The sequence below is a fragment of the Anas platyrhynchos genome, chromosome 24, assembly GCF_047663525.1.
Source record: "Anas platyrhynchos isolate ZD024472 breed Pekin duck chromosome 24, IASCAAS_PekinDuck_T2T, whole genome shotgun sequence".
In the NCBI taxonomy this organism is placed as follows: domain Eukaryota; kingdom Metazoa; phylum Chordata; class Aves; order Anseriformes; family Anatidae; genus Anas; species Anas platyrhynchos.
The window spans coordinates 1,816,256-1,828,392 of NC_092610.1; the positions used below are offsets into that span (position 1 = coordinate 1,816,256).

General features: G+C 42.1%; 1 protein-coding gene across 5 annotated transcripts in view; it reads right to left on the bottom strand.

Moving 5' to 3' along the window:
* CSMD2 (CUB and Sushi multiple domains 2) overlaps positions 1–12,137 on the bottom strand; it is a 323,412-nt gene that overhangs the window by 297,388 nt on the left and 13,887 nt on the right. The window contains exons 1-2 of one of the 5 annotated variants that reach the window (XM_072027337.1): positions 5,628–5,743; positions 4,816–4,984 (exon numbers count right to left, since the gene is read on the bottom strand). The exons of the other annotated variants lie outside the window; for them this stretch is intronic. The gene's annotated coding sequence lies outside the window, so the exon portion shown is untranslated. Of the gene's footprint in view, positions 1–4,815; positions 4,985–5,627; positions 5,744–12,137 lie in introns of those variants that run through there. 5 annotated transcript variants of the gene reach the window in all.

Genomic DNA, 12,137 nt, shown 5'->3' on the forward strand with positions numbered 1-12,137 from the left:
ATGAGCTACCTCCAGGGTCCTGCGACAAATGAGGCCATAGGCTCATTAAACACAAGTGACCCAAACCACAGCTATAACCACAGTCAATACGACCAGTGCACTAAGGCAAGGCTGCATGTTTTTTTCTACACACAATCCTCGTCCTGTTTTTAGCACAGGATCAAAGGTACCTAATGAAGACGCTTGTCAATATTTCCTTTCTTAGCCATTATTCAATACGTGGCTGCGAGCCCCATTTATAGCTACATGAGTATTCCAGTTCTCAGGAGCTTTTTGCTCATGCTCAGTTCCACAGTTCCGTTTCACAACACACTTGTCCCAAATCCCTCAGAGATGGGAACAGGGAAGTTATCTCCATTTTACAATTTAAAAAGCTGAAATCTGAGAAATGAGGGATGCAAAGTTTCATCCAGTTATAGGGCACTAACAGCAGGCAAAGTCAAATATTCTCAAGAGCACAAGTCAGTCTCTAGAGGGCACAAAATTCACGTACACTTTTCCGCTGGCTTGACCTTTATTGCCATTCCCTCCCAGCACATCCCACTCTTATTTGATGTTGCACGCAGCTCCAAATTCTTACCTCTGTAGTTAGCAAGTAACGAATTTTTCCAAGTTGTTCTCACAACTCTCTCCATGCATCATCTATTTTGTCTGCCACAGGCTTCCTTTCCAAAAAGAGTTTTACAGAGTATGATTTTTTTTACTTCTGTTTTTCAAAATCTAAAACTTGGATCGGAATTCGCTTTGGCTGAAGTCTGCTGTGTTCTGCCCCAGTAAATTCCCATTTTCTTTCAGCAGAATACAAGCTTGGATTTTTCTGCTGTTAAATCCACTGGCTGTTTTCTCCAATATTCCTAATGCAATTAGCATAACAAGATAAAGGAATCAAGTCCTTTCCCATTTTTCCTCCTTTACAAAAGGACTGATGACAAACTGGGAATTAGAATCTGTATTGAATTACATTTGCCACAAAAGAGTTCATTAAGTAATAGTACATAATAAAAATCATCTGTCAACTTGAAGGATAGACCAAATTCACTTAACGAAACAGCTGGTTATTTTCTAGAGAGCTCCATAGCTCACGAGTGGTCAATATGAGCAAGGAGGGAGACAGAAAAAGGGAAGAACGGAACGGTTCAGATGTTAGCATGCCAAGTCGGTTTCAAGACTCTTGTCTTCTGCACAGTCACAGCATGACCACAGTAGGACTTTGTCCCCAGCACCTTGATTTCCCCCTCACTACAGGGGTAGTAATGGCTCTTTTCTCACCAGGAAAGGGCACAACAGAGACGCTTCAACAGCTGGAAATACCACGAAATACCAAATTTCCTACCCCCCTCCACCATATAAAATGGTTCTGACTGTGAGGGGAGTAGGGATATCGCATTTCCTGGCCCCTAGCTTCTGTGTTCAAGGCTCAGGCTGCTGCACCATGCCCTGGTGGAGAGGTATCACTGCTCCCAACCTCCCCTGGGGGGAATCTCAAACGTAAAGGTGTTTGACTTGCAGAGTTTGTGCTCTCATCAGTGAATCTAGGTCTCATGAGCACAAGGTTGCGTACAAGTCATTTGCTCTAGCAAGCCATATCAGCGCCTGACAACGCTTACCTCTCCTTATGCATTCAGCTCACTGAATAACCCACATCTGTGCAAACCGCACTGCTTTGGCTCCAGGGATTTGTTCAAAGATCCTCGGAGGGCCACGACATGCCGCTTACAGTGAAAGTACTACAGGTAACAGTCAGTGCCACAGAGACAGCTCGCTGGGGATAAAGGTCACCCTCGACATGGTATTGCTACGAACCTCCCGTGCCCTTCGTGCATGTATTTAACACAATAGTCTCAGAAGAGCAACCCTTCTTAAAAAGGGTCAACTTCATTTTAATCTTGTTGACTCCTCACCGTTTAAGGATTTACTGCAAGTCACATTCTCAGTGGCCCTATTCTACCTATCTACAGAAGTTTCAGATTTGTTCAGTACTTTTAAAGGTCTGAAGAGAAGGGATGTAGCAGGCCTGTTGTGGCCAGTGCCTGACTGCACACGAGACCCTTCTCAGGCAATACCAAAACCAGTTACAGATGCTGAGTTTACTCCTTTCTGCTGTTCCGTTTCTGAGAATCTCACACCGTGACACAACCAGGGTGGAATCACCAGGGCTAGCACACCAGTGGTGGAATCAACCCAACTGTATCCCTGATTCAGTTAGAACTTCACAGAGTGTTACAAAATCTGTTAAAAAAGCACACTGAGCACACATATGCCACCACCGTTCCAGGCTCCTGCCTAGACCATCAGAAACTGCCTGACTACTTTGGATCCAACCCCCCAGCAAAAGCATCACACAGGCTTTTAGAGAATCCCTGTACATAGATCAATATTATCATTTAAATATATATATATGTAGGTTTCAAGACTGATAAAGCCTATATGAGTCAGAAACCCAAGAACCAGCTGAGCATGCTGATATTTCCCTTTCTTTCCCCTTTCTTCAACCTGTTTCTCCTCAGAAGTGTTTTCAAGTAGTCTAAGGTTACCTGACTTCCTTCAAAAATCAAGGTTCAAGTTCTATTGATCCCAATTCCTTACAGATGAATCACAGTAAAAACAGAAACTTTGTACCAGGGACTTTAAAAACTTGCCTGTCCCCATAATCGTACATCTCAAAACACAATTCACTTCTTATCCTAGGTCATCTTTCTTTACTAACGCAATTTACCTCTTATCCTAGGTCATCTTCCTTCACTGTAAGGGAAGAAGAAATTTGTTTTCTTGCAACTGATATTACCTTAAAGAAGCTCTGTACAATGGCAGTATTTGTTTACACGTAAGAACTGCCAATTTTTAGCATTCAAAACTACTCAGATTATCAAATTCTCTAGAACTGCTGTGTTTGTTATCTGCTAGAAGGGACCGAAAGCCATTGCAGTTACTGGCTTCAGGCACAGTCTTTCCCCCTTTCAAATATTCCTTGATATTGTCCTGCTAATCAGATCTACAGAACTGGGCACCAAATAATCATAAATCTTTCTAAAGACACCTCCCTTCCCCCCAATACGGTGAAAATCCTACCCTTGCTGCTCCAGTAAAGAAAGGATAAACTGGAGGATGCAACAGCCTTCTCAGAGTTGCAGTCACCTGGGCTTGCAATACTTTGGAGACAGCACCACCTCCATCTGTGAGCACAGAGCAGTGCTTCTCTCCCTCCCCTCTAAGAGTCTCACACTGCTCGTGCTGCTACCACTGCAGATTTTTTCCCAAAGTCATTTAGTTCAGCTATCCAAACCAAATTTTTTGGGAACCAAGCAAGCTCATTTTCTAAGTCCATTATACTTAACGTGTGTGGAGAGGGGGATTGATTGGGTAGCTATTAATCAAAGGATAGGTTTTATTCTTGTGATGTCATAAACCACAGTAATGGAGCTCAAGCAGTTTATTAAATTACAGGAATGCCAAGGAAAAATAGATAGCTTTAATAATACATTTTTGCCTATCTGTTATATTTTATATATAGCTTGCAGAGGAGAATTAAAGTTTTCTATGATACAAAATTACAACTTAAAAGAAAAAAATAGATTCTGATGCAGAATGCAATTATTCTAAGCAAAAAGTTTATTCTTTCACTAATGTGTGAGATTACTGCAGTTCAGAGCCTGGCGGAGAGAAGGAAGATCATTCTGAAGCATAAATGCGTTAGTAGAAGAAAGAATAACAAGCACAAAACATCTCATCCAAGCAGCCCCCTCTCCATGGAGGGACACAGATCCCTGGCAAGCACACCCTGTTAGCGCAGCTCTCTGCCATCAGCCTCACGGGCTGGACCACCACCACAGCACCCAAAGGAACACCACGAGGTGTCTGCCTACAGATTGCAGCTGGGAGTCACAGCTGCCAGGTTGGCAAAAGGAGCTGAAAGTGAGAGAACTTGGCCAGAAACCTTTGCTCTTCACTGAGATCCAGCCCAGCCGTAGAACTGCTTCCATGAAGACCATCTCTGCCTACTATTCCCAAGGTTCTTGTTAAGCAGGAACAGTCTTTCTCTTAGCTACTACTTTGACTGGTTTACCTTTTAATTAAGGACTTTAGAAGCACCCCTCCATACAGCCCCAAGCCCATCAAAATCTGACACTACCTCATTTTTGCTTTTCTTCCCCCATCCTCCTTCCTTTTGTCTCCAGCATTTCCCTGTGATTCAGCATGAGCACACCCATCCAAACACCACTTGGAAACTGCAAACTGAGTCATATTACCTGGGTGGCAAGCTTCCAAGGAAAATGCCCAAATGATGTTGATGAACTGAATTCCTTTCCCCTGCAAACAGGACTCGCAGGAACACTACCAAGGAATTTTGTGCTGTGATTCAAGATGTGCTGGCATAATGAGCTAAATTTTGAACCCCACTCTCTTAAAAATTCTGACATAAAAATATTACAGCCATAAGTCTTACAAGTTTGAGGTGGCTCACTTGTATTAGTCTCTTAATCATGCTTTTCACACTAACCTCCAAGCACTATCTTGCAGAGGCAGACACGTCTAAGCATATTGTAGTGTTACACCCTCTTAGGGAGTAGGCTGAAGTGTATATTTATCAGTAACTGCAATTGCATAAAGCACAGGGACAGGTAAATTCATCAACAGAACATGATGGTTAGGGATAGCCCAAGGTCAGGAGAAAGAGACCCAGGAATGGCAGGAGAACTCAAGCTCATTTTCATATTCACCTCTCAGGAACAAGCCCCTGTTAATGTTTTACAGGAACTTCTGCAAAAGCAGGGCTCAGAAATGATGCATCTTAGTGAACACATACTCCCTTCTCACCTCTGAGAACAGATTTGGTCTCCTGGGATGGGGGAAGCATCCAGCTGAGGAAGGGAACAGCAGGCAGCAAGGTACACGTTTGGATGTTTCACACTGTTTTCCTGTTCCTCTTGGCACAATCTATGGAGCACTCGGCTTCAACACTCAGACATTCCCATGGAAAATAAAGCTAGAAGGAAAGTTAAAAGGTCACCCAACCTACCTCCTACCCTAAGGCAGGATCAACATCCCATGAAACATCTGTCCAGATAAGGTGTACAGGGTTCACACAGGTAGACGTGAGCCTGCCTTCAGCAAAGAGACTACATGGTTTCCCATACCGAAGTTAAAATCTATGAACATATCTCCTCTTAAAAAGATCAACTGTTCCAAACACTCATTGCCAACTCACCTTGTCCCTATACACACAGAGATTAATAAAACCAACTTCTGCCTTATCTGTGCAATTTCCCACGCAGTTCCCATAACCTGCCCATTTGTGGAACAGTTACTGGCTGGCCACACGTTCCACCACATGCACTGTACCAAAGGATGAAACTGAATGATGAGCACTGTGCTGTTTTTTATTTTTAAATTAAATCAAGACTGGGTAATTTTCTTAAAGACAATTCAGTTAGGGATTAATAGTTCAGCAGTTGTCCACTAACTTCCTATAGGATCTTTTCTAGTAAAAATAACAATTTTTTTCAATCCATGACCTGCTTTTCATGTAGAATTAGGTGCTGTAGATGTAATTGTAATATACTGCCTGTATTTTTTCTGGTTCAACTATTCAAACTGAAGCATAGGAAAGAAGTGGAAAGCTTACTTACTCTCAGCCTGGCTTCCAAACTGTTGAACCATAAAGATTTTGATTACAGCTTCCTTCCATTAGTGAGAAAATTGTTAAAGTTGGTTGTCACTGGTTATGAAGAAACTGACATGGCTTCAAAAAAAAAAAAAAAAAAAAAAAAAAAAAGGAGAAGGTGTATTTTTGATCCTGGCAATTTAAGTGTTCCAGTTTTCTGAACAGCTTCCTTCAGATATTGGCACAGCCCAGGGACAGGGAGATACAGTGCAACTTTTCAGTTGTCATTCTGTCAGAGGCCGCTCTAGGACTCTTCCCATGCCAGGAAAATGCTTTTGTCACAAAGTCTTTTCCAGGACTCCAGCTAGTGCACAGCATGTTAACTCAAACAACTTGGTGAAGTGACACAAACCTCATCAAGCTGCAGAGACTCTTCTGACCTCTGTGCACAGAAGGTTTCTCCCTGGAGCTCTGAATGATTTCTTTCCTTGCTAGAATTGCTGGTATGCAGGTTTACTCCTGGGGCTCGCAGTAACACCTGTGAGTTCTAACACGCTGCAAACAGCCTGCAACAGACTGATCGCACCTTACGTAGCAGCGGGAGGCTGAAGGTCTGTGTCGCATTCTCTCCCCACCATGGTCAGTACAGGATCCATGCAACGACCCAAGCTTAGCCTACCAAGCACAGCCTGCAATCAAAAACTTGAAAAAAAAACAAACATGTAGCTATACTTGTTTTAAAATGACTGCCTCAGACTAATAATTTTTAGAATACGTATGCAACAATACAATATTAATTCTACAGCAAGGCATACCACAACTGGCATGAGGTTCAAGGAGTGAAACCTTCACATCACTGTAGACAGCGTGACACATCGCTGTAGACAATGAAATAGTGAGCTCAAAAACTGATCAACTGTATCTTTAAAAAAAAACAGATTAAAAAAAATATATTGTTACCCACTTGTTCTTTTTCAATAAGCTTTTTATACCCTAATTTGCAGTATCTTAAAATCGTGATCCATGGCATGCGTACGATTACTACCCTACCTTAATAAGCTATCTTGCATATAACACAAATCGCTGATAAATGCCTACTTGCTGCTCTGCCTGTGCTTCACCATTTGTATGCTACTGAATTAATCTTATTAGGAAGTATAATATTCAGAGCATTTATTCCTTACTTCCTTTCATTTGTATAAATATGTTGCTCTGCCATGTCCTAATTGCCTAACATCTGTTAGAAGGAAGAGAAAATAAACACATTATGGCAAGAACAAACTAATACCCTTTAAAAAGTGCAAATGTAGAAGTGTTTTGCAGAGTGGGCTGAGAGAACCAGGAACACCAAAGCCAAAGAAGTGAAAGTCATCCTGCCCGCTGAGCAAGAAGCTTTTGTCATAATCAGTGCTACCAGTGGACTGAATCACTGCTACTAAGACAGACAATTAAGCTTACTCGGTTCAGTTTTAGCTTCTGATTAAAGTGTTAATTTACTCAAAGTGGTGTTTGGCCACGACACGGCGCATGTGAATGCGGGAAGGTCTGGGAGAAATATTTTCTACTCAGGCACTGCTAGCAGCATCCTGGGCACATATTCAGCTTTTTGCATACAGGACCTCCCCAGGTCCCTGTGTCAGTGCCCATTCATTAAGCTGAATGTTTCTGGGTACGCTGCCAGTTTAGGGCCAACTGATGATATTAGCTTCCTGTACAGTCACTAAAGCCCCCCCAATTCACAGTGAATGTGAGATGCATTTAGGCCATTCCTCAAAAGGAAGGACAGAAGTGCTACAAGAGGAACGTGAAAGCCTACGTGTATCCTACCAACAGTGCAGTTGTCACAAAGTGTTAAAAAATGACCTTCATGTTTCAGCTAGTTTTGGTCCATACTTTTCAGGCTTGCTGAAGCAGCTTATTAGTATCTCCATTAGCCTAGTGGAAACAATTTTCAATAGTAAAACAGGAATCAGGGCAATTGAGTAGATCTGTCTGCTGTAAGGAAGAAGCTGAAGAGACATGTAGCTCTTAATTTGATTTCACCTGCTCAAGAAATATTGCTTCAATCTTTCCCTTGCCCCAGCTTGTATTTTAACTCTTGTTTAAAAGAAAACAAAGCCTAATTCTAAATATTGTAAAGTCCCAAGGTGTAATCTCAACCCGCTGTATGTTACTTGTACACTTTAATGTCATTCTGACACAGCAGACAGTTACATTTTATTGTGTGATTTCACGAGTGACTTAACCACAGCCACGGAGCCCTGGAAGTAGTTTCATCTTTGCAAGTTTTACGACTTCTCTGTAACTGCCATTCTTTGCCTTACTCTCAAAAATGCATCAGTTATCAAACCAGGACTAAAGTGCGTGCAAATAAGGAGTTAGACTTCAGCATTTCCCCCTCCATATTTTGCAAGCTGAAGTCAAATCACTCACTGAGATAGCATCTTGTGAAAAGAGGAGAAATCACTTCCAAGAGATTTATCATTCAGATCACTGCTCGGGGAGCCCAATACCCTTCTTGCTTCACATCTGAGCAAAACATATGGAATAACGTAGGTATGGTATAAGTCAGCCCACAGTGGCAGTTTTAGACTCTGTTCATCCTACGCTCTCAAGTCATGCATGAAACATTTTCAGACCCAACTTCAGGGATGGAATTAGGGCAGTCAGGACTTCAGGACAGCTAACATGATCTTTCCCTCCCCTGACCACAGCAGCAGGGGCACAGAGTCATTTACCAGAGAATATTTAACCTGCCTGGGAGCATCCCTCCACTAACGCTGTCACTCAGGGACTCCTGTGCTCTGTGTGCCGAATTTCATACTTTCTCCACCCAACCAGTGGGTGCTGGCTATTAGTAGAGGCAGTCATGTTTTAAGTACATTTATTCAGTACTCTTAAATTACAGAAACAAGGGGAGTGTCTATGGAGAAAGGTGGGAAGAAACAGCACTGGATAAAGGAATACAAACCACATTTGTGTCATTTTGTTCTGCAAGTAATTCAGCTGAATATCTGTAGAAAATAAAACGGTTTCTCACAGCGTAGTGAGCAACTGACCGCATCAGGGAGAACTGGCTTAGTGGTAAGAAAGCCAGTTTGAAGAAAAAATTGTCATTCCTGATACCATAGAATTGCCACAGCAAGAAAACACAGCAAACATTTATCAGTTCTATGCAGAAACAAGCCAAATTCTGAGCAGTGCCAGGTAGTGCCCAACACAGCACAGATGGGAAGAGCACAGGAGCTGCAAGAAGGCCTGAGAAGAGCCATCCCAGGCAGCAGGGATAACTCGCGTGCTGTGATTTAGCTGACACCATTCTGCATGGACTCTGGCGGGTGACAGTCACCGTGCACGGCTGGCCAAGCACACACACAGATCCCAGGTCCAGATCAAATAAGCTTGTGAGGCAGAGGTCTACTGGACCGAAGGGAAAATCCTAACAGTGTTAAGTCGGTAAAATAGGTAAGATGTGAAGTATAAGCTGCACTACCAAGAGCTACTGGGCATAAAAAAAAAAAAAATAATTTAAAAAAAAAAAAGACTAAGTCTTTACCCTGCTATATTTACATACAAGCAGTAAATCTTACCTATTAATTATTAGAAGTAGGTGAATAAACTGCTGGAAATCAGGGCATATTTCCCTGATTTCAGTTCAGATTCAATTCACTGCCTTTTTTTTTTTTTAAAGTAGATGAAATTCTTCATGTGTTTGGCCTTTACTCTCCACTCACAGCATCCACAAATACTACAATGGTTTGGCTGATGGACAATTCAGTCCCCCACTCTCACTGAGGGCTCCCACAATAAATGCAATACAAACTGAGATTTCTCAAGATCAAATTCATTATTCGCTCCCTGTGGCTATTTAAGCATTCAATCTGCTCTTTCCTGGTTATTTGCTCCAGAAACAAACTGCCACTTGAATTTTCATGAAAAAGCAAACTCATAGACCAGCTGAAAGGAGACTGCAGAAGAATGACAGCTCTAGGTAGAAGCAGTCCCTCTTAACTTCTGGCACTTCTCAGTGTGTTAGAACACAGCCTGAAGTGACAGGACACCCCACAGATGTGCACTGACCGAGATCACAAAGAGGTTACCCTTTACAGACCACAGAGACAATTTTCCTCCCCTGTTTCTATGGGGGGACAAACTGACTCATTGAGAGACTACTTTGTTGACTGGAAATCATACAAGCTCTTTGCAGTAAAGCTGCTAAACAAATTTACTGGCACACTTACCCAGTAGCACAGAGCAGAGTGTAGGGTAGCCAGTCACCAGGAAAGCTTTTTTCTCTTCTGATGACCCTTTTTCAAAAAAAAAAAAAAAAAAGCCCATCTGACTAGGCCAGCCAGCAGCAGCAAAATCTAATATATACAAGATATTTTACCCATAAATAAGGTTTCAAACCTCCAGGAACACAAATAGATGATATAGTGTTGATGCCAAGCTAGGAGAGTCCTTAATTTGCTCGCTCTGGCAGGAAAAGTGGAAAAAACAAATGTGCATTTGTTTTTTCCAGTGGGTTAGCATTTTCTTTCTCTCGGTGCTGGACAGACCATCTGAGCAGAGGGGAGGCAGCACTGCTTTCAAATGTTTATTTTTAATGAGCAAAAACATTCTGCCTTCACTTTGCAGATGCAGCTACAGGGTAAGACACAGCCTTGCCTGGGTGGTTAATGGCTTTTTGTCAGGCCAACTTTATACATTCCAAAAACACTGCGTTATGAAGAACCTTTATGAAGAACCTATGAAGAGTGCATGCCTTAAAACTTCTGGATCAGTGGATAAGAGAAGGTATTTACCCTTTTCTTGCTATCACGCAGAACGGCAGCTGCTGGGTACAGCCGGGTTACCCGGGACTTGCCCCAGCTCTGGCAGCGCTGCAGGAAGCTCTTGGCAATCTGAAGACTTAGTGGCCTTTCTAGCAAACCTCCCTGGGAACTGGAAACCCTCAAACTGCACTGGCTGTCATTATGCTCACCACAATCTGTGACTTGGCAGCGCTGCATGACTTTGGACAGTCTTCCTTGCCAAGGGACAAACTAATTCACACATGGAGTTATGGATGCAATCATCTCCCTTTTAAAGCCCATTTCCATCTTTAATTGTATGCACACAAGGACCACCTATTCTCTTCAGCACGTCAGTGAAATTCTTAATTTACAAATACAGAAATAACTCTATCCCTCCATCCATGGAGAAGGACATTTTGCCTTTAAATGTGGAGACATCATTTCAGCTTAACTTTGTAGAAAGAATTTGTTGAAATCCAACTCAATGTTGGTTTCCAATTTATTCTCCTTTGATAGATGTCCAGTGAAAAAAAATAAAGGCTTAAACATGACTCTTTTAAATCCGTGATGAATGGAAAACACTCTTCAGAATGCATGAAAGGTAAAAACAATTTGCACTTTAAAGCATGTCAATTTGAAACGCTTATCTAACGTGGAAGTCCCTTTTTTAATAAGGAAATATTGATTATGACTGAACTACTCTACATACTGAAAGTCAGCCAGAGAGGTGCACAGCACCTCAGCTGCTGTTGCTCACATTATTTAAAAAAAAAGTATTTACTTTTTGCATTTCTAGACTTCGTACATGTTATAGTCTCAAGCAATACATGAAACACTTTCAGACCCAACTTCAGGCATGAATGAGTTAGGACATTCAGCTCCAATTTCAGGACAGCGAACATGCTCTTTCCCTCTCCTGATCGCAGCAGCAGGCATGGGCAGAGATTTACCAGGGGAACACTTAACCTGTCTGGGAACAGGGAAACAGCTCCCCAAACTCTGCTTCTGAATGCAGCGATACATGCTCGACCACAAGTGTGAGAACATTTGTAAAAGCCACTCAAACATCACAAATGTATCCAACAGGAAAGAAGTTTTCAAATTATCCTGAATATTTGTCCTTTTTGTGTGCCTGGGAGGAATACATTTTATAATTCACCTTCAGTTTACAAATGGACACACAATGGGGAAAAAAAATAATGAAGCGTGAAATACAAAACCTGCATTTGAACTGAACCATTAAACAGTAAAGGCAACACAGCTGGATCCAGTTCAAGTGCTCTTACCCAGATTCAGAGTACATAAGAGCCTGATTCAGAAGCTGGGGCCAAAGTACCCCACCCCAAAAATACAACCCTTCAGAAAAGGAAATGGATTTAGCGTATAAAACACATGGGGCAACTTCTCAGCCAGTTTCAGGTAGGAAGAGTTGCACTGAAGGTACAAAGTAGAAAAAAAAAAAAAGCACTAAAACAGCACCAATTTGCACCAGATTAGAAGTTAACTCTTGGCAGCAACAGAGGAGCAATTACAGGCAGGAATTTTGAGCCAGCTTTAGCTCATTTGTTCCTGTGGAAATACAGAGCAACTTCAGGGAAATTACTAGGCTAATGCTGAGGAAAAATGCTAACAGCAGCCTCCAGTGTTCTTCAGAGCCTAGTCAGAGAAACATATAGCCTAATTTTGCATTGCAGTTCTTCTGTAGTCATTTGGTAACTTGTAGAGGCTCACAGGAATCA